The sequence below is a fragment of the Heterodontus francisci genome, chromosome 10 (genome assembly GCF_036365525.1).
Source record: "Heterodontus francisci isolate sHetFra1 chromosome 10, sHetFra1.hap1, whole genome shotgun sequence".
NCBI lineage: Eukaryota > Metazoa > Chordata > Chondrichthyes > Heterodontiformes > Heterodontidae > Heterodontus > Heterodontus francisci.
In genome coordinates, this window is record NC_090380.1 from 120,124,215 (window position 1) to 120,148,924 (window position 24,710).

The following is a 24,710-nucleotide window of genomic DNA, read 5'->3' on the forward strand; positions in this document are numbered from 1 at the left end:
TTTCTCTTCACATACCGATAGAAACTTTTACAGTCAGTTTTTATGTTCCCAGCAAGCTTGCTCTCGTACTCTATTTTCCCATTCTTAATCAATCCCTTTTTCCTCCTTTGCTGAATTCTAAACTGCTCCCAATCTTCAGTCTGTTGTTTTTCCTGGCAAATTTATATGCCTCTTCCTTGGATCTAATGCTATCTCTAATTTCCCTTGTAAGCTATGGTTTGGCTACCTTTCCCATTTTACTTTTGCGCCAGACAGGGATAAACAATTGTTGCAGTTCATCCATGCGCTATTTAACTGTTTGCCATTGCCTATCCACCGTCATCCCTTTAAGTAACGTTTCCCAATCCGTCATGTCCAACTCGCGCCTCATACCTTCGTAGTTTCCTTTACCATGATTCAGGACCCCATCTCAGAATCAACTATGTCACTCTCCATCTTGATGAAGAATTCTATCATATTATGGTCACTTGTCCCCAAGGGGTCTCGCACCACTAGATTGTCAATTATTCCTCTCTCATTACACAATACTCAGTCTAGGATGGCCTGTTCTCTAGTTGGTTCCTCAACGTATTGGTCCAGAAAACCATCCCGTATCCACTCCATGAATTCGTCCTCTACAGTATTGTGACTAATTTGATTTACCCAATCTATATTCAGATTAAACTCGCCCATAAATACAGATGTTCCTTTATCGCATGCATCTCTAATTTACTGTTTAATGCCATTCCTAACTTCACCACTACAGTTTGGGGGTCTATATACAACCCCCACTAACGTTTTTTGCCCCTTAGTGTTTCTCAGCTCTACACATACAGATTCCACATCGTCAGAGCTAATATCCTTCCTCACTACTACGTTAATTTCCTCTTTAACCAGCAATGCAACTCCACCGCCTTTTGCTTTTTGTCTGTCCTTCCTAAATACTGAATATCCCTCGATATTAATTTCCCATCCCTGGTCACCTTGCAGCCATGTCTCCGTAATCCCGACTACATCATACCCGTTTGCATCTAATTGTGCGATTAATTCATCCACTTTATTGCGAATGCTCCACGCGTTAAGGCACAAAGCCTTAAGGCTCGTCTTTTTAACATTACTTCTCCTTTTCCCAATATTTTTCACTGTGTCCCTGTTTGATTCCGGCCCTTGATTTCTCTGCCTATCACTTTTCTTATTCCCCTTACTGTCTTTTGTTCTTGCCTTTGATTCCCCCTTCCCCTGACTCCTTGCAAAGGTTCATGTACCCCTGCCATTTTAGTTAAACCCTCCCCAACCACTCTGGCAAATACTCCCCCTCGGACATCAATCTCAGTCCTGCCCAGGTGTAACCTGTCCAGTTTGTGCTGGTCCCACCTCCCCCAGAACCGGTCCCAATATCCCAGGAATCTAAAACCCTCCCCCTCACACCATCGCTTCAGCCACTTATTCATCTGATATAGCCTGCTAGTTTTCAACTTACTTCCTACCTCCCTGTATTCTGCTTTTAGGATTTCATCCTTTTTTTTACCTATGTCATTTGTACCAATGTGTACCAGGACCACTGGCTGTTCACCCTTCAGAATGTCCTGTAACCGCTCTGAGACATCCTTGACCCTCGCACAGGGAGGCAACATACCATCCTGGAGTCTCTTTTGCGGCCACAGTAACGCCTATCTATTCCCCTTACAATTGAATCCCCTATAACTATTGCATTCCCACACTTTTTACCTCCCCTGTGCAGCAGAGCCAACCGTGGTGCAAGGAATTGGGCTGTTGCTGCCTTCCCCTAAGAGGCCATTCTCTCCAACAGTATCCAAAGCAGGATATCTGTTTTGCAGGGGAATAGCCACAGGAGATTTCTGCACTGCCTGCCGAGACCTCTTTCTCTGCCTGGTGGAGTCTGAGTCTGCGGTGTGACCACCTCTCTAGGCATGCTTTCCACTATACTCTCCGCCTCGTGGATGCTCCACAGTGTCCCCAGCTGCCGATTCAGCTCCGAAACCTTGCTTCCAGGAGCTGCAGCTGGAGACACTTACTGCACACATGCTGGTCCTGGGCACTGGAATTGTTCCCAGCTTCCGACATGGAGCCATGAGGAGCAAACCACGGCTTTGAGCTCTCCTGCCATGACTTAACCCTTTAAATTAAATTAAACCTTCTGGAAGATCTTAATGTCCAATAATATCAGTTACGCTAGGGCCCTTCTTCCCTGGTCCTCAGAGTCATAGAGAGATACTGCACCGAAACAGGCCCTTTGGCCCACTGAGTCCGCACCAACTATCAACCACCCATTTATACTAATCCTACATTAATCCCAATCCTCGTTACTACAGAACTCCCTAAAATAAACTACTTACTATATTTGAAATAAACTTTAAACTTTTCTTACCCGAGATACTTACCCAGCTATTTACAGCTATTCCCTAACAGCAGTGACTTACCAACCAATCACCTTGCAGCTCTCCTGTGATGTCACTGTTAGCTTTTTTTCTTTTTTTTAAAAACTCCGGCCTGCTGGAAGAGCTCCTCTCCGCTCTTCTCCTGAAGGTAAGAGAATGGGCCTTGATCCTTGGGCTCGATTTAGAGGCTCTGCTCTCGGCATTCTCCCTACAGGTCCGCTCCGCTCCTGGAAGGTAAGAGGACAAAGTAGCCCGCTTGATCCACATCCCATCCATCACCTTACACATTCACTTCCTTCACCACAAGCTCACAGTGGCAGCAGTGTGTACCATCTACAAGATGCACTGCAGCACTTCACCATGTCTCCTTTGACAGCACCTTACAAATTCCTGACCTCTACCACCTAGAAGAAGAAGGGCAGCAGGCACATGCGAATAGCACGACCTGCAAGTTCCTCTCCAAGTCACACCATCCTGATTCCTTCACTGTCTCTGGGTTCTGGAACTCCCTCCCTAACCAGGTGGGCTGCAGCGTTTAATGAAGGCAGCTCACCACCTTCTCAAGGGCAGTTAGCTATGGGCAATAAATGTTGTTCTTGCCAATGACGTCCACATCCCATGAATGAATGAAAGTAAAACAGGCTGTTTATGACTGAGGCGGACATCACCTCTTACAAAAGTAAAAAGAATTCAGGGCCAGAGTGATCTCCTGAACTAATTTTGATCGCCTTGATAGATTGGAGAATTTTTTCCACAAATTGACCTGTGCTTTTTATCCTTTATTCGCCTCTCCGAAGAGATCACATTGTTTTGGGTGTGTTGGAGAGTGTAGGTATTGTGGTACAAAAGGTTTGGGATTATGTGGGATAGGCTCGATGGGCCAGAGGATCTTCACCTGTCCATCACTTTATATTCATAAATGAGGCCTGAACTCAAAAATATTTGGGGCATCTATATTGTGGTCTTGGGTGGGTGTCATAGGCACTCTGTCAATTTTACACAGTGGAAAATTGCCCTTCCTGTATTACCCTTCTCTGCACCTTCTCCAGAATAAGAATAGCCTTTCTGAGGTTCTAAGGAGTGGAATCCATATTAGGCATAATACTCCAAAGAAAGTCTTATCAAGTCTTATTTTTGTAGTCCTTGTTTTGCATAAGTAGTCAAGACAGTACTGCCTGACTAACTGGGCTGCAGTTTCCTGCATTGTTCCCTAGTCTGTTTTCCTCTTGGTTGACTTTTTCTGACCAATCCAGAAAACTGAAGAGGTCCAGCAAGGTAGGCATGCCTGAAGCAGGTGATGGAAGAGGGCTGGATAGACAAGCAAGCTTCAGTCAAATGGAAGCATACAGGAGAAGCAGATTTTGTCAGATACTTTTGCCTGGTAGATCCGATTAAAAATCAAGTCTTCATCTACCACAGGACTGCCCCACACCTCACCTTGGAAGGGTGCCTCACAGTTCATAAGATCATAAGAAATAGGAGCAGGAGTAGGCCATTTGGCCCCTCGAGCCTGTTCTGCCATTCAATAAGATCATGGCTGATTGGATTGTGGTCTTAATTCCAGTTTCCTGCCTGCCCCCTTTAACCCTTGACTCCCTTGTAGATCAAAAATCAAAAATAACACAGCCTTGAATATATTCAATGACCCAGCCTCCACTGCTCTCTGGGGAAGAGAATTCCAAAGATTAACGACCCTCTGAGAGAAGAAATTTCTCCTCATCTGCATCTTAAAAGGGAGAAGCCTTATTTTGAAATTGTGCCCCCTAATTCTAGATTCCCCCCACGAGGGGAAACATCCTCTCAACAGCTACCCTGTCAACTCCCCTTAGAATCTTATATGTTTCAATATGATCACCTCTCATTCTTCTGAACTACAGCAAGTATAGGCCCAAACTGCTCAACCTTTCCTCATAAGACACTCCTTCTTCCCAGGAATCAGCCGAGTAAACCTTCTCTAAACTGCTTCCAATGCAAATACATCCCTACTTAAGTAAAGAGACCAAAATTGTACATAGTACTCCAGGTTCAGTCTCACCAATGCCCTGTACAGTTGCAGCAAGACTTCCATACTTTTATATTCCATCCCCCTTGCAATAAATGCCAACATTCCATTTGCCTTCCAAATTACTTGCTGTACCTACACACTAACTTTTTGTGATTTATAGAGTCATCGAGTCACAGAGTTATGCAGCACAGAAACAGGACACCCAGATCCCTCTGTACTGCAGCATTCTGCAGTCTCTCTCCATATAAATAATATTCTGCTTTTCAATTCTTCCTGCCAAAGTAGACAACTTCACATTTTCTTACATTATACTCTATCTGCCAAATTTTTGCCCACTCATTTAACCTATCGATACCTTTTTTTAGAAACTTTGTGTCTTCCTCACAACTTGATTTCCTGTCTATCTTTATATCGTCCGTAAATTTGGCTACAGTACGCTCTGTCCCTTCATCCAAGTCATTAATATAGATCGCAAATAGTTCAAGTCTCAGCACTGATCCCTGTGACAGTCCACCAGTTTTTTTAAATTCGATCCTGGGATGTGGATGTCGCTGACCAGGCCAGCATTTATTGCCTATCCCTAATTGCCCTTGAGAAGGTGGTGGTGAGCTGCCTTCTTGAATCGCTGCAGTCCATCTGGGGTAGGTACACCTACAGTGCTGTTGGGAAGGGAGTTCCAGGATTTTGACCCAGCGACAGTGAAGGAACGGTGATATAGTTCCAAGTCAGAATGGTGTGTGTCTTGAAGGTGGTGGTGTTCCCATGCAACTGCTGCCCTTATCCTTCTAGGTGGTAGAGGTCGCAGGTTTGGAACGTGCTGTCTAAGGAGCTTTGGTGTGTTGCTGCAGTACATCTTGTAGATGGTACACACTGCTGCCACTGTGTGTTGATGGTGGAGGGAGTGGATATTTGTGGATGGGGTGCTAATCAAGCAGGCTGCTTTGTCCTGGATGGTGTCGAATTTTTTGTGTGTTGTTGGAGCTGTATTCCATCACACTCCTGACTTGTGGCCTAGCTTTGGGGAGTTACTCGCTGCAGGCTTCCTAGCAAGGGGTGATGGTTAGATTCGCTCTTGAGATGCTCATTTCCTGGCACTTGTGTGGCACAAATGTTACTTGCCATTTATCAGTCCAAGATATTGTTCAGGGCTTGTTGCATTTCTACATGGACTGCTTCAGTATCTGAGGAGTCGCGAATGGTGTTGAACATTGTGCAATCATCAGCAAACATCCCCATTTCTGACCTTATGATTCAAGGAAGGTCATTGATGAAGCAGCTGAAGATGGTTGGGCCTAGGACACTACCCTGAGGAACTCCTGCAGTGATGTCATGGACCTGAGATGTTTGACCTCCAACATAACCATAACCATCTTCCTTTGCGCTAAGTACGACTCCAACCAGCAGAGAGTTTGCCCCCTGATTCACATTGACTCCAGTTTTGCTCGGGCTCCTTGATGCCATATTCAGTCAAATGCTGTCTTGATGTCAACTCTCACCTCACCTCTTGAGTTCATCTCTTTTGTCCATTTTTGAACCAAGGCTGTAATGAGGTCAGGAGCTGAGTGGCCCTGGCGGAACCCAAACTGAGCGTCACTGAGCAGGTTATTGCTAAGCAAGTGCCGCTTGATAGCACTGTCGATGACAACTTCCATCACTTTACTGATGATTAAGAGTAGACTGATGGGGCAGTAATTGGCCAGGTTTTTGTGTACACGACATACCTGGGCAATTTTCCACATTGCCGGGTAGATGCCAGTGTTGTAGCTGTACTGGAACAGCTTGGCTCGGAGCGTGGCCAGTTCTGGAGCACAGGTCTTCAGTACTATTGCCGGAATGTTGTCAGGGTCCATAGCCTTTGCAGTATCCAGTGCCTTCAGTCGTTTCTTGATATCACGCAGAGTGAATCAAATTGGCATCTGTGATGCTGGGGACTTCAGGAGGAGGCCGAGATGGATCATCAACTCAGCACTTCTGGCTGAAGATTGTTGCAAATGCTTCAGCGTTATCTTTTGCAGTGATGTGCTGGGCTCCCCCATCATTGAGAATGGGGATATTTGTGGAGTCACCTCCTCGAGGTTGGTTATTTAATTGTCCACCACCATTCACAACTGGATTGTGGTAGGGCTGCAGAGCCTAGATCTGATCCATTGGTTATGGGATCGCTTAGCTCTGTTTATCGCATGCTGCTTACACAGTTCGGCATGCAAGTAGTACTGGGTTGCAGCTGCACCAGGTTGACACCTCATTTTGCGGTATGCCTGGTGCTGCCGCTGGCATGCCCTCCTGCACTCTTCATTGAACCAGGTTTGGTCCCCCAGCTTGCTCGTAATGGTAGAATAGGGGATATACCGGACCATGAGGTTACAGATTGTGTTTGAGTACAATTGTGCTGCTGCTGATGGCCCACAGCGCCTCATGGATGCCCAGATTTTCACTGCTAGATCTGTTCGAAATCTATCTCATTTAGCATGGTGGTAGTGCCTCACAAAATGATGGAGGGTATCCTCAATGTGAGGACGGGACTTTGTCTCCACAAGGACTGTGTGGTGGTCACTCCTACCAATACTGTCATGGACAGATGCATCTGCGGCAGGCAGATTGGTGAGGACAATGTCAAGAATATCTTTCCCTCTTGTTGGTACCCTCATCATCTGCCGCAGACTCAGTTTAGCAGCTATGTCCTTTCGTACTCGGCCAGCTCTATCAGTCGTGGTGCTACTGAGCCACTCTTGGTGGTGGACATTGAAGTCCCCCACCCAGAGTACATTCTGCGTCCTTGCCAACCTCAGGACTTCCTCCAAGTGCTGTTCAACATGGAAGGAGTACTCATTCATCAGCTGAGGTGGGGGGTGGGTGGGGTAGTAGATGGTAATCAGCAGGAGGTTTCCTTGCCCATGTTTGACCTGATATCATGAGACTTCATGGGGTCTGGAATCAATGTTGAGGTCTCCCAAGGCAACTCCCTCCCAACTGTGCCACCATCTCTGCTGGGTCTGTCTTGCCAGTGGGACAGTAGATCCTTTGCTATGAGATCATTTATTAATACTGTCTCATTACGCTTTACCAGGTTTAAAGTAGCCTGCTCCTGGGTTGGTTCCACAACGTATTGTCCTAAGAAACTGTCCCTAATTACTCTGTGAACTCATCCTCCAGGCTACCTTTGCCAATTTGATTAGTCTAATCTGTATGAAGATTAAAATTGCCCACAATTATTGCAGTACCTTTCCTACAAGCCCCCATTAGTTATTGATTAATACTGTCTCCTACAGTGTAGCTACTGTTATGGGGCTTATAAACTGCTCCCACCAGTGACTCCTTTCCTTTGTTATTTCTTATCTCCACCTAAACTGATTCTACATCTTGATCTTCCGAGCCAAGATCATTTCTCACTCCTGTACTGATCTCAGCGGAGCTATTCCACCAACCTTTCCTTTCTTCCTATCCTTCCGCAATGTCAAATACCCTTGAATATTTTGTTCCCAACCTTGGCCACCTTGCAACCATGTCTCTGTGATGGCTTAACAATCTCTGCGCTATGCTGTAGTTCTGCACCTGTTTATAAGCACTTGCTTTCTAAGCTTACAGGAATTCTACTATACTCAATAGAAAACAATGATATGAACAGTTTGTTTTCCATCAACCTCGTAAATTGGGCACCTTTTCATCAGTTCATGTAATCTCATGCAACTGTTTGTGGAAATTGAATTGAAATGCTATAAATTTGTGCCATTAAATAGTTTTTGATCAGTAATATAGCACATAATTCACTTTTGTTGAGTCAACTTGGAAGGCTTTTTTTTTCTTGTACTTGATGAAGACACCTGAATAATTAATAGAAATTCCTCAAACTGCACATGTGGTTTTTCTTCATGCAAGCTATTTGAATACAGTCTGAACTGAGAAAACTGCTGCTTTGAAATTTATGTGCAGTGAGTTGGTGCACAGACAATAATCATTTGCAAATTTTCTATGATCATGGAACGTGATTTTTATTTAACATTCAGCATTAGAGAAGGTGATTTGGTCTGCTGTTTAAAAGTTAATGATAGAGGTACTGATGTTCAGCTTCAAACATCAGGGAAACAATGGATTGCTTAAGCTAAGATATGTTCACTTATTTACCAGATATTCATGTTTTTCAGTCAGATATGAATTGGGCTTCTAAGGTTATTTATGTGCTAATGAGTGAAAAATGGTTTGAATTAAATTTTACAGCCCAGGTGTCCCAGCAGAGTAAGGAGGTGTGTTTATTCCCACAGTTCCCTTCATGGAGGGTTCTGAAGCTCAACAAGGGGGTGGGGCCAGAGGAATGGTGGCAGAGTGGAGGAAAAGCATTTCCACATATTAGGTAAGGCAGTGGTACAGCCAAAATGAAGCTTGAAACAAAGAAGCAGAGTTTTTGTTTCATCAGTGCAGATTATTGTCCATAGTATAATGATAACGTGGATAAAAATCAACTGCAGAGGGGCATAAAACATTGAAGCCAATGGAAAGGAAATTCAGGGCTGTATAGCGGGTGGTGGAATCTCCACCACCTGTTTTGCGTCGAAGTTGAATTTTACTCCCAAATTGCCTGCCTTTACATCTTCACCATCTTCTACAATGCCAGATGTCCCATTTAACCATGTCACCAGTACCCTCCCTACCTCCATCTTTCCCAATCTGTAGGCCACTACCCACACCGATAATGAAGCTTCCATTGATCTTCTTTTTAATGTCCCCACCAGTATCAAGTACCAAATGTTCTTCCTCCCCACTATCCCTTCCATACAATAGATGCTTCAGATTCAACTCATGAGAACAGGTGGTGTTAGATCACCCTGGCTGTTCATCCTAGATCTGATTTGACCATCAACTCCAGACTCAGCTTACAGGCAAGAACAATCTCAAATTCTTTTACTCCACCTTGGACTTCTCACCAGCATGCTTTCCAACTTTTCATTGTTAGCTCTTGCTATAAGGAGCTGGTTTTCTGACTGTGTGCCATTACCCAGAACCTCACAATTCGGTAGCCAAATGTGGAAAGTTCGCCTTTAGATGTGAGAAGCTTGTGGAATTTTTTGTATTCAAGGTTGAGGCTATCTCCTCTGTCACTCCTCTTTCTTCTTCCATTTCTTCTAACCTCTATCCCAACCCAGTCCTCAACTTGCTGCGATATCTGCCTCTCCTCCTCCCTCCATTATATTATCAGACTTATTTTCTCCATGAATCCCAGTACCTACTTCCTGATCTAGCTCCTGACTCAAGCTTCAACCTACAGGGCCATGGTTACTGACACTTTCAAATTTTTCCTTGTCCTCAGAACTCAGACTTTCAAGAGTGAGGGAAGAAGTTAAAAAGTAAGACTTTGAAAGTATCACTGGATTACTGTCAGTGTCACGTACTAGCAAGAGTAGAAATAGGAAGATAGGGAGAATCAATGTGTGGCTTGAGGTATGGTGCAGGAGGGAGGGCTTCAGATTCTTTGATATATTGGGACTAGTTCTGGTGCAGGGAGCACCTATTCTAAAGGGATGGGTTGCACCTCAACAGGACTGAGACCAATATCCTTGCGGGAAGTTTCACTAGTTTGGTTGGGGAGGGTTTAAACTAAATTGGCAGGGGTTGAGCATCAGCATATAGAATTATAAAAGAGGAACAAGGTGCATAAAGGAGAGAGAGTGTTGGATAGTACTAGAGAAGGAAGTAGTAGATAAGAGCATACTAAGAAGGACTACAAGGAATACAAAGACAGGTTTAGAATGCATGGATGTAAACACACAAAGTGTGGTGAATAAGGTTGGTGAGCTACAAGCACAAATAGTCGTTTCGGAATATGATGTACTGGCAATAATGGAAATGTGGCTTAATATTCATGGAGACAAAATGTTTGAGAAAGATAGGGTCGGGAAAAAAGGGTTGTGGGGTGGCAGTACTGATTAGGGAAGACATTGTAAATTTAGAAAGAGAGGATATCCTTGAGGGGGCAAGGACAGAATACATTTGGTTAGAGTTGAGAAGCAAAAAAGGGTATAATCACACTACTAGGGGTATTCTATAGGCCTCCAAATAGTGAGAAAGAGACAGAAGAACAAATCTACAAGGAATTCACAGAGATGTGCAAGAACTATAGAGTGGTGATATTGGGGGACTTTAATTACCCAAGTATTGATTGGGATAATGTTAGAATAAAGGGTAAGGAGGGGAGGTATTTCTGAAATATGTTCAGGAGAACTTCCTTGACGAGTATATTTTCAGTCCAACTTGGAAGGAGACTTGCTGTATCTGGGATATGAAGTGAGCCAAGTGAACTAAGTGGGAGAACACTTGAGTAAGAGTAATCATCGTATCATAAGGTTTAGACTAGTAATGGAGAAGAGCAAGGAACAATCTAAAGTAGAACTTCTAAATTGGAAGAGGGCTAACTTCGATGGGATGCCAGAGGATCTGGACATGGTATCATGGAATAATAAAATGACAGGAAAAATGGGTCATCTTTCAGGAGGAGACAAACTAGGTCCATTTCAACAAGAAGGAAAGATAGGGGAACCAATGCCAGGGCTCACTGGATGACGAGGAATAATCAGACGCTTTCCAGCTTCAGAGGTGCAGCAGTAAACAGTATGTAACTGAGAGTACACTTCAACATGGAGGCACCCTCACCAACATTTTAAAAAATGTAAGTAAAAGGTAGAAAAAGCAGGCCACTACTGTGATGGGGGGAATATCCCTCTACATGGGGCCCTTTGGCTGCACTCCCACCCAGACCTGCGTTGCTTGGTGTATTGCCCCCACCCCACCCCCCAGCCTGCCACTGGGTGCCCACATAGTCTCCCAGTTGGCATCCTTTCATTGCCCTTAACAAGGCTCATGAATCTAATTAGTTGCCTGCCTCATGGGGCCAGGTATCTTTGCTGGGCCCCGAACCCACCTTGGTAAAAATGACTGGGAACAGGGTCGGAAAATCGGCATGCTGGCTAGCATCAGTATTTTAGGGCCCCATCTGCCTCCAATCCTGACCTTGGCGGGGCCTGAAAATTCTGCCTATCAATCTATGTTCTCATCCCTCTCAAAACTGCTTCCTTCATAAAAAGCCATTTCTGGGGGAGGTGGGACTATTACAAATTGGACGGTCTACACCTGGGCCGGACTGGAACCAATGTCCTTGGGGGTGCTTTTGCTAACGCTGTTGGGGAGGTTTTAAACTAATGTGGCAGGGGGATGGGAACCAAATGAGGAGGTCAGTGGACAGTAAGGTGGTAGTAACTAAAGCCTGTAAGGAACTAGATAATGAAGTCAGCGTGACTAAGGGAAAGAGTAGACAGGGAGCAGATGATGAACGCAAAGGGACTGGTGGTCTGAGGTGCATTTGTTTTAATGCAAGAAGTGTAGTAGGTAAGGCAGATGAACTTAGGGCCTGGATTAGTACCTGGGAGTATGATGTTATTGCTATTACTGAGACTTGGTTGAGGGAAGGGCATGATTGGCAACTAAATATCCCAGGATATCGATGCTTCCGGCGGGATAGAGAGGGAGGTAAAAGGGGTGGAGGAGTTGCATTACTGGTCAAAGAGGATATCACAGCTGTGCTGAAGGAGGGCACTATGGAGGACTCGAGCAGTGAGGCAATATGGGCAGAACTCAGAAATAGGAAGGGTGCGGTAACAATGTTGGGGCTGTACTACAGGCCTCCCAACAGCGAGCGTGAGATAGAGGTACAAATATGTAAACAGATTATGGAAAGATGTAGGAGCAACAGGGTGATGGTGATAGGAGATTTTAATTTTCCCAACATTGACTGGGATTCACTTAGTGTTAGAGGTCCAGATGGAGCTAAATTTGTAAGGAGCATCCAGGAGGGTTTTCCAGAGCAGTATGTAAATAGTCCAACTCGGGAAGGGGCCATACTGGACCTGGTGTTGGGGAATGAGCCCGGCCAGGTGGTTGAAGTTTCAGTAGGGGACTACTTTGGGAATAGTGATCACAATTCCGTAAGTTTTAGAATACTCATGGACAATGACGAGAGTGGTCCCAAAGGAAGAGTGCTAAATTGGGGGAAGGCCAACTATACCAAAATTCGGCAGGAGCTGGGGAATGTAGATTGGGAGCAGCCGTTTGAAGGTAAATCCACATTTGATATGTGGGAGGCTTTTAAAGAGAGGTTGATTCGCGTGCAGGAGAGACATGTTCCTGTGAAAATGAGGGATAGAAATGGCAAGATTAGGGAACCATGGATGACAGGTGAAATTGTGAGACTAACTAAGAGGAAAAAGGAAGCATACATAAGGTCTAGGCGGCTGAAGAAAGATGAAGCTTTGAAAGAATATCGGGAATGTAGGACCAATCTGAAACGAGGAATTAAGAGGGCTAAAAGGGGTCATGAAATATCTTTAGCAAACAGGGTTAAGGAAAATCCCAAAGCCTTTTATTCATATATAAGGAGCAAGAGGGTAACTAGAGAAAGGATTGGTCCACTCAAGGACAAAGGAGGAAAGTTATGCGTGGAGTCAGAGAAAATGGGTGAGATTCTAAATGAGTACTTTGCATCGGTATTCACCGAGGAGAGGGACATGACGGATGTTGAGGTTAGGGACAGATGTTTGATTACTCTAGGTCAAGTCGGCATAAGGAGGGAGGAAGTGTTGGGTATTCTAAAAGGCATTAAGGTGGACAAGTCCCCAGGTCCGGATGGGATCTATCCCAGGTTACTGAGGGAAGCGAGAGAGGAAATAGCTGGGGCCTTAACAGATATCTTTGCAGCATCCTTAAACACGGGTGAGGTCCCGGAGGACTGGAGAATTGCTAATGTTGTCCCCTTGTTTAAGAAGGGTAGCAGGGAAAATCCAGGTAATTATAGACCGGTGAGCCTGACGTCAGTGGTAGGGAAGCTGCTGGAGAAGATACTGAGGGATAGGATCTATTCCCACTTGGAAGAAAATGGGCTTATCAGTGATAGGCAACATGGTTTTGTGCAGGGAAGGTCATGTCTTACCAACTTAATAGAATTCTTTGAGGAAGTGACAAAGTTGATTGATGAGGGAAGGGCTGCAGATGTCATATACGTGGACTTCAGTAAGGCGTTTGATAAGGTTCCCCATGGTAGGCTGATGGAGAAAGTGAAGTCGCATGGGGTCCAGGGTGTACTAGCTAGATGGATAAAGAACTGGCTGGGCAACAGGAGACAGAGAGTAGCAGTGGAAGGGAGTTTCTCAAAATGGAGACGTGTGACCAGTGGTGTTCCACAGGGATCCGTGCTGGGACCACTGTTGTTTGTGATATACATAAATGATTTGGAGGAAAGTATAGGTGGTCTGATTAGCAAGTTTGCAGACGACACTAAGATTGGTGGAGTAGCAGATAGTGAAGGGGACTGTCAGAGAATACAGCAGAATATAAATAGATTGGAGAGTTGGGCAGAGAAATGGCAGATGGAGTTCAATCCAGGCAAATGCGAGGTGATGCATTTTGGAAGATCCAATTCAAGAGTGAATTATACGGTAAATGGAAAAGTCCTGGGGAAAATTGATGTACAGAGAGATTTGGGTGTTCAGGTCCATTGTTCCCTGAAGGTGGCAACGCAGGTCAATAGAGTGGTCAAGAAGGCATACGGCATGCTTTCCTTCATCGGACGGGGTATTGAGTACAAGAGTTGGCAGGTCATGTTACAGTTGTATAAGACTTTGGTTCGGCCACATTTGGAATACTGCATGCAGTTCTGGTCGCCACATTACCAAAAGGATGTAGATGCTTTGGAGAGGGTGCAGAGGAGGTTCACCAGGATGTTGCCTGGTATGGAGGGCGCTAGCTATGAAGAGAGGTTGAGCAGATTAGGATTATTTTCATTAGAAAGACGGAGGTTGAGGGGGGACCTGATTGAGGTGTACAAAATCATGAGAGGTATAGACAGGGTGGATAGCAAGAAGCTTTTTCCCAGAGTGGGGGATTCAATTACAAGGGGTCACGAGTTCAAAGTGAGAGGGGAAAGGTTTAGGGGGGATATGCGTGGAAAGTTCTTTACGCAGAGGGTGGTGGGTGCCTGGAGCGCGTTGCCAGCGGAGGTGGTAGACGCGGGTATGATAGCATCTTTTAAGATGTATCTAGACAGATACATGAATGGGCAGGAAGCAAAGAGATACAGACCCTGAGAAAATAGGCGACATGTTTAGATAGAGGATCTGGATCGGCGCAGGCTTGGAGGGCCGAAGGACCTGTTCCTGTGCTGTAATTTTCTTTGTTCTTTGTTCTTTAACCTGGGTACCTTCAGAACCTCTAACCTGACCTTTCTGTGCTCGTACACTTCACCTTGCTTTAGCAATCACTACATCCCCTCAAATTATCCCTCCCAGCATGTGCAAACTGTCACCTGCAGCATATCCCTGTAATCTTGTATTTATCATTTTTCAGCAACATCATAAAAAGTTGCCTAAATATTGCCGAAATAGCCCTTTGCCTGCCCAATGTAAGTTCCCTCACCCTGCAAGGTATTCACTGTTCGTCCCACTAAGTTGCCATGTGAAGTTCTTTTACGAAAAGAGACCTATATAACATCAAGTATTATGGAAGAAGGAATTTTCCTCCACACAAGATCAGGGGGCAGGTTGTTCAACCTTGCCCGTCTAAGAGCGAAGTCCAAAGTACGGAAAGTCCTCATCAGGGAACTCCTCTTTGCTGACGATGCTGCTTTAACATCTCACACTGAAGAGTGCCTGCAGAGTCTCATCGACAGGTTTGCGGCTGCCTGCAATGAATTTGGCCTAACCATCAGCCTCAAGAAAACGAACATCATGGGGCAGGACGTCAGAAATGCTCCATCCATCAATATTGGCGACCACGCTCTGGAAGTGGTTCAAGAGTTCACCTACCTAGGCTCAACTATCACCAGTAACCTGTCTCTAGATGCAGAAATCAACAAGCGCATGGGAAAGGCTTCCACTTCTATGTCCAGACTGGCCAAGAGAGTGTGGGAAAATGGCGCACTGACACGGAACACAAAAGTCCGAGTGTATCAAGCCTGTGTCCTCAGTACCTTGCTCTATGGCAGTGAGGCCTGGACAACATATGTCAGCGAAGAGCGACGTCTCAATTCATTCCATCTTCGCTGCCTCCGGAGAATACTTGGCATCAGGTGGCAGGACCGTATCTCCAACACAGAAGTCCTCGAGGCGGCCAACATCCCCAGCTTACACACACTACTGAGTCAGCGGCGCTTGAGATGGCTTGGCCATGTGAGCCGCATGGAAAATGGCAGGATCTCCAAAGACACATTGTACAGCGAGCTCGCCACTGGTATCAGACCCACCGGCCGTCCATGTCTCCGCTTTAAAGACGTCTGCAAACGCTACATGAAATCCTGTGACATTGATCACAAGTCGTGGGAGTCAGTTGCCAGCGTTCGCCAGAGCTGGCGGACAGCCATAAAGGCGGGGCTAAATTGTGGCGAGTCGAAGAGACTTAGCAGTTGGCAGGAAAAAAGACAGAGGCGCAAGGGAAGAGCCAACTGTGTAACAGCCCTGACAATCAAATTTTTCTGCAGCACCTGTGGAAGAGCCTGTCACTCTAGAATTGGCCTTTATAGCCACTCCAGGCGCTGCTCCACACACCACTGACCACCTCCAGGCGCGTATCCATTGTCTCTCGAGATAAGGAGGCCAAAGAAGAATTATTAACGGTAATGCTAAATACTCCTGATAGTAACTGTCATATAGACACATCAAATATTCACAAAAGGCACAAAGATTCCTCTAAATTTCTTCCAACAACTTCCTCTCCCACAAAATGTATTCCATCAGACCTGGTAATGACTTTTATTTTCTTTGCCAGTCTCCTAACAATAATATTCTTCTCTGTTGTTTTTCTTGTAGAAATTTTTGATATATTGTTCCTCCTTTGAAAGGGCACATTTGCAGATAGATGTCCAAGTCCAATCTTGCGCGGCTTCCACAAAGCCCACCCACGACTCAAAGAACAGCAGGGGAGTTCTCCCAGCATCCAGGTCAACATTGATCCCTGAATCAACACCTCTTTGGAAATTAATGTTACCTACATTACTATAGGGACTGAAATTCAAAAGTACTTCACTGGCTATAAAGTGCTTTGCAATGTCCTAAGGTCATGAAATGAAAGATCTTTCTTTCTCTTTCACATCACAGAGTTAAATAACGTGGCCCAGAGTTATAATAATATACGAATCCACATCCTCTCAGTTCCTGGGTTATAAAGTTTCTTATAAGAAGTAAATCAAGACTGTTGTTCTTAATGGACTGAATTTTATGAGTGCGCCGCAGTTCGTGGCGGCGCACTCTAAAAACGGCGTGCATCCCACGCGAATGCGTCGTCCCTGAGCCCCCGTGGTATTACGCCACTGCGCAGGTGCTGGCGCCATTTTTAAAGGGCTTTTAGCCCTTACAAAGTAATTTTAATTTTTAAAGGTGCAGTCATCGGGAAGTTTTATTGGCAATGAATAAAGATGTTGAGGCCCTTCCCCAACCCCCCAATGGTCACTTAAGTGGCATTTATTCTCAAAAATAATTTGTTCCCCTCCCAAACCTTCCCCCCGAACCTTTGAGCATTTGGCCTCTTCCCCCTTCCCACCATCTCCACATCCAATAAAATGTGTTCTCCCCAGTCCTCCACCCCTCCCGCCTTGACAATTTTATTATACCCCCCTCCCCACTCGGTTCTCGCCCAGAACTCCATACGGAGTTCCGAAGGCACGCGGAGCACGAACGGCGGCTGTAATATAGGAGTGGGACGGCCGCTGCCTGCAGATAGGTGAATTTGCATTTCATTAGGTCTTATTTTAATATGGAGATGAAGGGCTCTCCACCTGGTGGCAGGAGGTGCCGCACCAAGGTCACGTTGCCGCCAGTAATAGGTGGCGGGCGTTGCGGGTCGAGGCAGGCCTATCCCCGCAACATTTTACTGGGCCCCCGCGCCACGACCCGCGGCATCATGGGGCCGGTAAAATTCAACCCAATGCGTGAGAACACTTCCTCATGTTAAAAGATTATGTTGAAATCATATTAGTTTTCCGTACATACTCGTGTAAAAGTTGAATTTTTGAGACCAATTTTATCAGCTAAAATCTGGGGAGTCAAATTTTACACAAGTAATATTATCGAGGGGTTGAAATCCATGATTATTTGGAGTTCAGAAAATAAAAGCCCAATTGATATCAAAGAGTGAAGGGTGCATGTTGCGGGGGGGTGGTGGGGGTAGAGTTGGGTATGCAACCATCAACAAGACAGAGTTCACAACACTAGGCCTACTCTCCCCTCCCACCCTCAAACCACCTCCCTCCTCCTCTCTCCACCGATGTCCATGGGATTGTTGCCAGCCATTTTATTTTTTCTCGTTTTTATTATCGAACTTTTATTAACAAAATAATAGCCACCATGGAGACAGACATAATTAGTGTACACTTATTTATTTAAACAAAAATCATATACAATTTTTATTACAGTACATGGAGCAATTTAATAACGAAAACTAGTTAGCACTGAATGTGCACTAAAATCCATAAAAATCATTCTCGTCATTGTCTACAGTTCCGATTAATTCTTCCCAATCACCTGCTTGGTTCACATCATTATTTGGATCATCAGCAGCAGCAGTTGTGTCATCATCGGCTTCACCATTTCACAAATAATTATCCTCTGAACCATTAAGTGCATTGGAAATTCCACATTTCTTGAAGGTAGTTTGAAATTTTAAAGAAAGAATAGTAATTGACTTCTGAAAGTTTTTTCTTTCCTGTTTAGTTCAGAGGAATTACTATTAAATTGTAAGTTTACCAAGGTGGACAATAAATCAATCTTGTACACACAGTCAATACATGGAGGTATATTAGCTCGAGTTCGTCAACAATATAGTCAGAGTCAGAGTTATACAGCACAGAAACAGGCCCTTCGGCCCATCGTGTCTGTGCCGGCCATCAAGCACCTAACTATTCTAATCCTATTTTCCAGCTCTTGGCCCGTAGCCTTGTATGCTATGGCGTTTCAAGTGCTCATCTAAATACTTCTTAAATGGTGTGAGGGTTCCTGCCTCTACCACCTCTTCAGGCAGTGCTTTCCAGATTCCAACCACCCTCTGGGTGAAAGGTTTTTCCTCAAATCCCTCTAAACCTCCTTCCCCATCCTTAAATCAATGCCCCCTGGTTATTGACCCCACCACTAAGGGAAAAAGTTTCTTCCTATCTAACTATCAATGTCCCTCATAATTTTCTATACCTCAGTCAGGTCCTCCCTCAGCCTTCTCTGCTCTAAGGAAAACAATCCTAGCCTATCCAGTCTCTCTTCATAGCTGAAATGCTCCAGTCCAGGCAACATCCTGGTAAATCTCCTCTGCACCCTCTCCAGTCTAAAGATAAACAGCACAAGCCAAGTACTGTGGTCTGAATCCAGTTTTTAACACTGTATATTAGTTAACCACTATAACTGTAACTCCATTGAAAATGCACTAAATTAATGCCTGTATATAATGGCATGTAATATATACTTGTTCATCTCCTGTGGTATTGCTCATAGACAAAAAGACAAATAAAATTGATATATTGCAGCTTCTCTCCAACTCTAGTCCTTTTATACACCCCAACCCTTTCTCAGGCTCTTTTCCTATCCCTCTTTCTGCATGACTGTGGCTACTCTTTCTTCTTTATGCCTCTCAGTTCGTCTTTACTCGTTTTAGATATGTTCCTTTATTGATTTACTGAATTAGCATCTTTTAACTTTTTGGAAAGCCAAGATATGCAGCAAGATGCTGTCAACATGTTCTGGCTTCATGATGGGTACCAAAGTCAGTCTGGAAGAGACCACCACAAAAGCAAAATACTGCAGATGCTGAAAACCTGAAATAAGAACAGAAAATGAAGCGGTGAGGGGGGGTTAGCAGCAACGGCAGGGGAGTGGCCCGCAGCACCCTCCCCCGCCCCCCATTCCTGATGCCAGGTCCCTTGTTCAGGCACCAAGTGCCTTTGAATGAGGGACGCACCCTCCCACGACCCCACCCCACCCCGCAGCCGGGAAGCAGCCCGCACGGTTTTTCGCGCTGTTCTTCTCGTACAGCAACAGGGCAACCCGCCACACGGGTAATTGCAGCCGTGGCAGGAGGAGGACCTTAATTGGGGATTAATTACCCAGTTAAGGGCCTCAATTGGCGGCAGACTAAATTTTGGCAGAGCCGGGATGGTGGTGGGGTCCCCCACCGGCCACCATCCCGTCCGATTTTATGCTTTCCTCACCTCCAAACCTGCTGTGGGGGAGAGCATAAAATTCCACCCAATATTTCAGGTCAATGACGTTTTATGAAAACTCACAGTTCTGCCAGTTTCTGTCAGAATTGACAGTTCTGATGAAAGGTTATTGACCTGAAACGTTAACTATATTTCTCTCTCTACAAATGCTGCCAGACCTCCTGACTATTTCTAGCACTTTATATTTTCATTCATTGAAAGACACACAGATGAGAGAACAACTGAGGGAGGTAGGGAGAGAGGAGCTTCAGCTGGAAGGGGACAAGGGCTTGGGTCAGGAGGGAGAAGCAGACTGGGAATGTAGAGGTTTGGATCTTGTCTCAGTAAATATTACAGCACAGTGGTGCAGTGGTTAGCACTGCAGCCTCACAGCTCCAGGGACCCGGGTTCAATTCTGGGTACTGCCTGTGTGGAGTTTGCAAGTTCTCCCAGTGTCTGCATGGGTTTTTGCCGGGTGCTCCGGTTTCCTCCCACCGCCAAAGACTTGCAGGTGATAGGTAAATTGGCCATTGTAAATTGCCCCTAGTGTAGGTAGGTGGTAGGGAATATGGGATTACTGTAGGGTTAGTAGTTCTTGGTCGACACAGACTCGGTGGGCCGAAGGGCCTGTTTCAGCGCTGTATCTCTAAATAAAAAAATTTAAAAACGTGTTTATTTTAAGGAATATATTCCAATTGGGAAAATGCCCAGAGCATTTTTTGTAAATTAAGGAATACTTGTCGTAATACAGATATGAACAGATTGCAGACAGTAGAGAAATAATTGGTCAGGAAGACTTACATTTGCAAACAGCTGTGGTACACCTTTTTTACAGATGGGAAAAGCTGATGTTATTCATTTTCAGTTATGCTGATGAATATTGTTCAAGAATTATTGCTACAGATTTTCTGTGAAAAAATAATAAATATATCAGGAATATTTCACTGATCCAGTGTTTGGAAAAGGAACTGCATTCAAAAAAGTAGAGGCTGGAGGATTGACACTGCAGATTAGTACCTCTATCTCCAAGTCTGGCCCCCAGCTATAAGTACAATATCAATGAATTTGCCAGGTGGAATACTGTCTGTCAGGGATTCTGGTTTTCTTCTTCAGTGACATAATGAATGACAGGTGTTATTCACCTTTCCCATTTGTGGTTCCTCTACATGTGAGCTGAACAGTGAATGTTGGCAGGTAATTCAACTGTGGTTTTCTACGTTGTGGTCAACATCAATAACTTGCATTTTTATCGAGCCTTGAATGTGGTAAAATATCCCAATGCTCTTCACAGGAGTGGAATCAGACAAAATTTAACATGGAACCACATAAAGAGATGTAAGGACTGCTGACCAAAAGCTTGGTCAAAGAGGTAGATTTTGAGAAGCGAATCAGGAGTATAGTACAGAGCTGGAGAGGTTTAAGCAGGAAATTCCTGAGCTTATGGCCTATGCAGCTGAAGGCACAGTGATCAATGGTTGAGTGATGAAATGGGGGGTAGGCAAGAAGCCAGACCTGGAGGAGCTTAGAAATCAAAAGTGAAATCCTCCCTTGATTTGGTCAATCTCTGGTTAGGTCAGCTAACTCAGTACAGACTAAACATGAGACCTTGTGATCTGAATGACTCAATTACATGCTGATTTTGCCAACTGAGTAGACTGCAGTACCATTATTCCTTAGCGTACTGTGAACTTGATCTGATATAGTGGCATCCTGCACAAGCAGGATAGAAAAATATTCCTGATGTTTTAAAAATTCTTTTCTTGGGATGTGAGCATCACCAGCAAGGCCAACATTTGTTGCCCATCCCTACTTGCCCTTGATACCTGAGTGGCTTGCTCAGCCATTTCAGAGGACAGTTAAGAGCCAAGCACATTGCTCCGGGGCTGGAGTCACATATAGGCCAGACCAGGTAAGGACAACAGATTTCCTTCCTGAAAGGACATTAATGAACCAGATGGGTTTTTATAACAATCAGTGATAGTTTAATGGCATCATTACTAAAACTAGATTTAATTTACATTCTTTTTTAATCAGTTGAATATCAGTTCCACCAGTTGCCTGGGATCCACAGTAGGATATGAGCCCAAATCTTCAGGGCTTCTAGATTACGAGTTTAGCAACATTACCACGATGCCACTGCCTCCTTTGAGCATAAGCATAGAGGTTTTGTGAATGAATCATAGAGTCATACAGCACAGAAACAGGCCCTTCAGCCCATCGTGTCTGTGCCGGCCATCAAGCACCTAACTATTCTAATCCCATTTTCCAGCACTTGGCCCGTAGCCTTGTATGCTATGGCGTTTCAAGTGCTCATCTAACTTCTTAAATGTTGTGAGGGCTCCTGTCTCTACCACCTCTTCAGGCAGTGCTTTCCAGATTCCAGCCACCCTCTGGGCGAAAACATTTTTCCTCAAATCCCCTCTAAACCTCCTGCCCATTACCTTATATCACGAGAAAAAGTTTCTTCCTTTCTAACTTATCAGTTTCCCTCATAATTTTGTATACCTCAATCATATCTCCCCTCAGCCTTCTCTGCTCTAAGGAAAACAACCCTCGCCTTTTCAGTCTCTCTTCATAGCTGAAATGCTCCAGCCCAGGCAACATCCTGGTGAATCTCCTCTGCACCCTCTCCAGTGCAATCATATTCTTCCTATAGTGTGGTGCCTAGAACTGTACACAGTACTCCAGCTGTGGCCTAACTAGCGTTTTATACAGCTCCATCATAACCTCCCTGCTCTTATATTCCATGCCTCGGCTAATAAAGGCAAGTATCCCATATGCCTTCCTAACCACCTTATCTACCTGTGCTGCTGCCTTCAGTGATCTACGGATAAGTACACCAAGGTCCCTCTGATTCTCTGTACTTCCTAGGGTCCTACCATCCATTGTATATTCCCTTGCCTTGTTAGTCATCCCACAATGCATCACCTCACACTTCTCAGGATTAAATTCCATTTGCCACTGCTCTGCCCATCTTACCAGCCCATCTATATGTCCTGTAATCTAAGGCTTTCCTCCTCACTATTTACGACACCACCAATTTTTGTGTCATCTGCGAACTTACTGTGATCATACCTCCTATATTCATGTCTAAATCATTAATGTACACTACAAACAGCAAGGATCCCAGCACCGATCTCTGTGGTCCACCACTGGTCACAGGCTTCCACTCGCGGACACAACCCTCGACCATGACCTTTTGCCTCCTGCCACTAAGCCAATTTTGGAACCAATTTGCCAAATTGCCCTGGATCCCATGGGTTCTTCCCTTCTTAACCAATTTCCCATGCGGGACCTTATCAAAAGCCTTACTGAATTCCATGTAGATTACATCAACTGCTTTACCCTCATCTACACATCTAGTCACTGCCTTGAAAAATTCAATCAAGTTAGTTAGACACGATCTCCCCCGACAAAGCCACACTGACCATCCCTGATTAAACCCTGCCTCTCCAAGTGGAGATTAATCCCGTCCCTCAGAATTTTTTCCAATAGTTTCCCAACCACTGATGTTAGACTTACCGGCCTGTACTTACCTGGTTTATCCCTGCTACCCTTCTTGAATAATGGTACCACATTCGCTGTCCTCCAATCCTCTGGTACCTCTCCTGTGGCCAGAGAGGATTTGAAAATTTGTGTCAGAGCCCCTACAATCTCCTCCCTTGCTCACATAACAGCCTGGGATACATCTTATCTGGGCCTGGGGATTTATCCACTTTTAAGCCCACTACAGCAGATAATACCTCCTCCCTTTCAATGCTAATATGTTCAAGTATAACACGATCCCCCTCCCTGATCTCTACACCTACATCGTCCTTCTCCAAAATGAATACAGATGAAAAGTAATCATTTAAAACCTCACCTATGTCCTCCGGCTCCACACACAGATTGCCACTTTGGTCCCTAATGGGCCCTACTCTTTCCCTGGCTCTCCTCTTGCCCTTAATATACTTATAAAACACCTTAGGATTTTCCTTTATCTTGCCGCTAGCGTTTTTTCATGTCCCCTCTTCACTCTCCTAATTACTTTTTTATCTACCCCCCCTACACTTTCGATACTCCTCTAGTGCTGCCACTGTTTTCAGCACTCTGAACCTGCCATAAGCCTCCTTTTTTTCCTGATCCAATCCTCTATATCCCTTGACATCCAGGGTTCCCTGGGCTAGTTGGTCCTACCCTTCACCTAAATGGGTACATGTTTAGATTTAGATATACAGCACTGAAACAGGCCCTTCGGCCCACTGAGTCTGTGCCGACCCTTAACCACCCATTTATACTAATCCTACACTAATCCCATATTCCTACCACATCCTCACCTGTCCCTATATTCCCCTACCATCTACCTATACGAGGGGCAATTTATAATGGCCAATTTACCTATCAACCTGCAAGTCTTTTGGCTGTGGGAGGAAACCCACGCAGAAACAGGGAGAACTTGTAAACTCCACACAGGCAGTACCCAGAATTGAACCCGGGTCGCTGGAGCTGTGAGGCTGCGGTGCTAACCACTGCGCCACTGTGCCGCCCATTCAATGTTGGCTATGAACTCTCACTATTTCCTCTTTGAATGACTCCCACTGGTCTGATGTCGACTTTCCGACAAGTAACTGCTCCCAGTCCACTTTAGCCAGATCCTGTTTTATCATCTTAAAATCTGCCTTCCCCCAATTCAGTACTTTTATTTCCGGTCCGTCTTTGTCCTTTTCCATAACTACCTTAAGTCTTACAGAGTTATGGTCAGTATCCCCGAAATGCACCCCCACTGAGTCTTCTACCACTTGTCTGGCTTCATTCCCTAGAAATAGGTCCAGTACCACCCCTTCTCTTGTAGGACTTTTTACATACTGGCTCAAAAAGCTCTCCTGTGTGCACTTTAAGAATTCCGCCCCCTTTAAGCCTTTTGCACTAAGACTATCCCAGTTGATGTTGGGGAAGTTGAAATCCCCTACTTTTGTTACCCTATTATTTTTACACCTCTCTCAAATTTGCCTACATATCTGCTCCTCTCTCTCTCCCTGATTGTTTGGAGGTCTGTAGTACACTTCCAGCCAAGTGATTGCCCCCTTTTTGTTTTTAAGTTCTATCCCTATGGTCTCATTTGAGGAACCTTCTAAGA